Consider the following 6,000-nt stretch of genomic DNA (forward strand, 5'->3'; position numbering starts at 1 on the left):
CCGAAATAGTATAATAGGACCCATGAATAATACCAAAAAGTGCAATGAGACCCATGAATAGTAGCGAAAATAAACTAAATAATAAAATAAGCTAGCTTTTTAATTTTTGCCAAACACACACTAATTAGCTCAACTAGTAAAATCTCATGTTGTCAAATAAATGACCTAAGTTCAAATCCCGCTCATATGGCTACATCAAAAACAAATCCATTGATGTCTTGATGTGATGAAAAAAGGCAACCATCATAGAGTGGAAGCCATAAGTCTAGTTTTTTGTAGTGAAGGACACTACATGAAGGGCACTTTCGATCAACTTATTTTGGTTTTGCACTAGATATGGGGCATCATATAAAAGAGCCAAAAAAGCAGCCTACAGTAACTTTGTTAGAAGTTAAACTTGTTTTTAATTAATCTTTCATAAAGAAGTGTGAGTTTCATAAGTTAATGTAGTGGGAGGTTTATTGAAGTTATGTGTGGGATTTATAAATGTAAGAGTTAGAAAAATAGATGTAGTGGGAGTTAAAAGTTGGATGGTGTGCTATATAAACCCATTCATCCATCAAGTTCTATGCAATAGTTAAAGAGAAATACAAAGTTTTAAAGAGTTCTAACTCTTCCCTCTCCACTCTCTCTCCCTTTATTTAATTTGTGAGTGTGAGTGTGAGTGTGAGTCTCTCCTATATACTAAGTAGTGTGTGAGTGTTTGTGAGAGTAAGTGAGGAAAGGCCCATTAGTATTTTGTTTTATTTCCAACAAACTTAACCTCGTTTTCATGGTGATGGAGATCAACATAGCATTAGCGTCAACAACGGCAACAGCAATAGGAGTAACATCATTGGGAGGAGTGATTGAGTGCTCCTCCGAATTTTCATTTGATGGTGTCTCCTCCATCATTAAAACTGTGGTATGATGAGAGGTGGACGGTGGCGATTGAGGGGCACACACCATTGACGATTCAAAATTTTGGAGAAACTTGTATTTTGCACCCCTAATTTTCAAATTTTGCAATCAACACCCTAGGTATAAAAATTGTTTCTATACAATATATGCATTACCCCCTCCCTTAAAAACCAAATTTATGGATTTTATTTAATCATAAATTACATTTTCACATGCAAGAGTATCGTGGGTATACTATTTTCAATATTCAAATGTGGCATGTGATGAGATGTCACCTTTATACAAAAATTATGCCGGTAGTTAAAGGACTAAAGGAAGAAAGTAATGATTTTTCATAAACTATTAAATTGTTCAAAACTGTGGATATTAACTGAATCTCACCTTCTTCTCAAAATAAAAAATTAAAATAAAAAAAAAAAACTAAATCTCACCACTAGATCGTCTACACTTGTCGTGCTTATGAGAGGATGATTTACTCCATCATTGAGGTAATGACCTTAAGCAAACATATGGGTGTAATGTAATGGGTACATATACTAAACTGGATCTAATCAAAAACATCTTATAGAGTGATCACTATTAATTAAAAGGGTGTTCTGTCACAATTTTCCTATTATCCTTAATCATAAGGGGTTTGAGCATGTTTATTTATTATGCACGAAACTTTAAAGATGTCAACCTGTTATGCTCATTTAAAGGTTATATATGGACACATTAGGTTATATATATAGTGAGTAAAATGTGTAAATGTTTAACAATGAATTTACCAAGCTCTAAGAGAGATAGTTTATTTAGTTAATTTCATATTAAAGTGGGACTCAAGACAAAATTAGTTAGTGACATTTTTCAAAGTTGTTTTCATATGTATAACACTTATAAGAGTTCTCGCTCAAAAATTATTTTGGACTCCAATAAAGTTAAGGCTTACATAAGTTAGAGATGTGACATTGATATGTGTTAGGATGACAAATATATAAAATTGTAAGTAAATAGATCTTATATGTAATTCTCCAATCTTTAGGAGTTAATTGCATTGTGTTGATGGACATTATTGCAATTTGTATAAATCCAAAATATTTTCTTGATATGATTGAGAAAATTAAGGAATAATATTTGAAGAGTTTCAAGTCAACTCAATAGCCTTTCAAATTTATTGACTGATACTACAAGGATTCCACATAGAATCTCTCTCTAGGGCTTATCAAGTCTTTGTGAATAAGATATCACATTAGTGGGTAGCCATCAAAAACTATTGTGTGAGTGCGTGGTACTCTACAAAACTCTAAAAGAAAAAGAGACGTACACTTGGGTTGCTAAGAGAGGTATGTACTTTTTGATCTATTCATAATCATGATTGTGTGGTAAAACAATCGTTGAATGAAAATATTAAAAAAAAAAATTTATTTGCTATTGCTTCTGCAAACCATCGATGATATCATGCTGACATGAATACGTGTGTTGTAATATATGAGACAGATATATCATCCGTTGTCGTGTTCGGCTTCAGTCCTCTATTTTTGCTTCAGTGTTAATTTGTGTTTTAGTACAATCTTGATTCAGAGGCACTGCGATTATATGTGTTTGTTCTAAATATTCATATCATATGTGATAATGTGATTGGATACAAGTGCCATCAATCCTTTGAGTATTGAGGGCTAGATCTGATTCGGTGTTTCTTTTCTGCTTGATTTCATAGTGGGGTGCTAATGGGTCTTTCGTTTGATTTCCACATGACGTGATTGTTGGAGTGATGATTCTGTGTTGATACAAAATTTAAATTTAAAAAAAAAAAAAAGTTTTGTTTGTTTTGTTAAATCTAATGGACAATTGATGTTGTGAGTAAAATTGTCAAAACAAAAATCAATTGGCTTATGTCTAAACTTCAAACTTTTTGGTCTAAAAAAAGTTTAAACTTTAAACTACAACCGGTAACCGAATAGATATTTATAACTATGAATTTATGATTGCTAAGAAGTGTTTTACCTAGTTCTAAACTTGTAATTGAAGTATACTAACACTGATGATATTTCTCTTTCGGCATTAAAGTTTTATTTGATGTATCGTCATTATCATTATTATATTGTGAACCTAAGGAATGCTTTAGGGTTATAACATCTGTGAAATCTAAATTTACTTATGAATTCAATCTTATTAATATAATTGAAGTATACTAACACTGATGATAATTTCTCTTTAGGCATAAAGTTTTATTTGATGTATCATCATTTTCATTATTGTATTGTGATGCTAAGGAATAAAACGTTAGGATTATAACATCTGTGAAATCTAAATTTACTTATGAATTTAATCTCACTTAATATTTACATACATGTGTGACATGTTCTCGGAATCGTATTAGAGACACACTTTACCTATAAAAAAATGTTTAAAAGCCCCATTAAAATTTAAGTGCTAAATAGAATTGATAGGGGTATTTTCGTCCATAATAAAGTCATCAGTACATTTTGATCCATCCAGGTAGAAGTCACTTCGACCAGCCCCACGGACCAAGCAACCGTCGGGATAAGTTCCTTATTTAAGGGCCTCAACACACCGACGGATCAATAGACTACTACTCTTGAAGACCCATCGGATAGCTCGCATATGTGCCCGATGGATGGGTCACACCATTCTTTGCCCAGATACCAACGATTGAAGGATCATCCTAATGAATGGGTGGGTACACTAACAGAAGGAAGATCATCCCGATGGGCACACCAACGATTGATCTGCTGGGTCCCACTAGCCTTTACCTATCCTCCACTTATGTGTCCCTTCATAAAAATAGCTTGCACACCACACACAAAGACCCTACTGCACATTTACATCTTCCCTATATTGGAAGAGAAACCCTAAGATCTCGAAGCCTTAACTCCAAATATCCCTACAAGGAAAGCCCCTACGTTCAAGGGATTTTGGTCGACTCTACACCATTATATAAATGCCCAGTCTCCTCTCCTTGAAGGTACGTGCAATTTTCTAGCTCTTACACTTTTGAGTTATTAGAGATTCTTCTATTACTGACTTCACCTTTGAAGGGTTTTTGGCCGGCACCCCACTGGTGCTCTCTATAGGTTCTTCTTCTTCTTTGTCCTTCAGATACCTCATTCAACGCATGTGTGGACGATCAACTCACTAACAATTTTTGTGCATCATCAAAAATTATTATTTTATAAAAGCAATTCCTATGGCCCTCCATTGTCGGTAAATAAAAGTTTTACTGCATTTTAAAAAAAAAATTTGAAGCCAAAAGGATAAATCTGATTTTTGTGTAGTAGTTCTTCGTATTTACTTCTTGGTAAGATATGTGTGTGTATGACTAGTGGGAGTGTTTGCTAACATAGAAGCATAATCCTACAACTACATGCGTCACACTTAGATAATGGTTTGCACTTAACTGGATAAACATGACCACTAAAATAGCATAAAACATGTTTAATTTGGAGGCCAAAAGAAAATCGGGATCAATTAAATAAAAGGACAAATTACAACTTAACCACCTGTGGTTTGGCTAAGTTATCTACTTGTGGTTTGAAATTTGACAATTTATCCACCTGAGATTAGCTCATATGGATTTCCTTAACCCACCTTTGTTAAAAAAAATGGCTAAATATATAATTTTATTCCACTTTTATGTCTCTTTCTTCCAAAAACACAAAAAACATAAAAATACAAGATCAAATAAGATCAAAAATAATCTAACGGAACACTTGCATCATGGGATTTTAAACCACAAGTAGGCAACTTAAATTTCGGTCAAACTTTAAGTGGGTAAATTGTCAAATTTTAAACTACAAGTAAGCAACTTAAATTTCTGTCAAACCACGAGTAAGTAAGTTGTAATTTGTCTTAAATAAATTTGGAAACATGAGATGAAATCATGATGAATAGTATCTATTCGCCTTTACAAGTTGTGCACAATAAATTTCAAAATAAATTATTGGAGCATGCAAGTAAGGGTTCCCAATAGCCATATTGAACTGGTTATGAATATAATTGTTATATTCTATTTTGGGGATCTATGACATTTTGTACTAGTGGGAGGTACCATTAGTTATTCAAAACCCAAAATCTAAGAGATAGTGTATGTGAGAATGAATTTTGCAAATTCATTCTTTAATCCCTTGATTAAGATTCTAGATGACAATGTTGACTAGACCGAACTATGTGATTTGAAAAAGAAATTTAATTACTATTCTCACTGCTGATGTAGACACCGCATTTTGTACCCCTTATGACTTGAGCTCCCATTCTCTAATGATGCTCGAACTCTAAGGCTCAAGGCCAGTTTAAAACCCAATCAGATATTAAATTGACTTGAGAAGTGTTAAAATGGAAAATATGACCTTTTAAATGAGCAAAAAATCTTTTTTTAGAAATAAATTGACCAAAGTGGCCCTCGATTTGTGTACATAGGTCATGGCCTACGTACGTGAGCCATAGAATGCATATACAGGCACGTTCCTGCCTACACAATTAGGGTTTCAAAAGCATAAGAAATGCAAGTTTTCTGCAATAAGGGTTGAGGTTTGGAACGAATCCTACATCATCTGGAAGCCATTCCAAACTCCATTTTTTTCATTATATAAAGTCTTACATGGTACATTTTCAAAACACACAAAAATCCCACGGGAAAAACCTAAAATTTACTAGAAAATAGTGAATCAAAAAGGAGTTTTTCACAAAACACCCTCAAGTCATTTTTATTTGATTAGGGCATTTTTTGGCCCCAATCCTTCAAGTTTAAGATTACTAATCACTATTTTATTGAATTGTGATAGATTTGACTTAGGAGAAAGGTCAAAAATCAAGTTTAGGAGTTTTTGCTTTAAAATATTCTTTTAAGCTTTTCTCTTTCTTTTCTATTTTCAATCTTTGTTTTAATCTATTTTTCTTGCTTAGTTTATGCTTACACATGTTTGTTTAGGTTAGTTTTGGGTTTTCTTCATGTCTTCAAGCATATTAGGTTGCTAGATTTTACATTTCATGTCTTGCTTGTTTGATGTTGTTTCTGTGTTGATTACGTTTTCTGGGTAAGGATCTGCGTACGCATGATCTAGCCTGTGCACGCAAGCTGAATTCATGCATATGCAGACCTGT

Source organism: Castanea sativa, chromosome 12 (genome assembly GCF_040712315.1).
Source record: "Castanea sativa cultivar Marrone di Chiusa Pesio chromosome 12, ASM4071231v1".
In the NCBI taxonomy this organism is placed as follows: domain Eukaryota; kingdom Viridiplantae; phylum Streptophyta; class Magnoliopsida; order Fagales; family Fagaceae; genus Castanea; species Castanea sativa.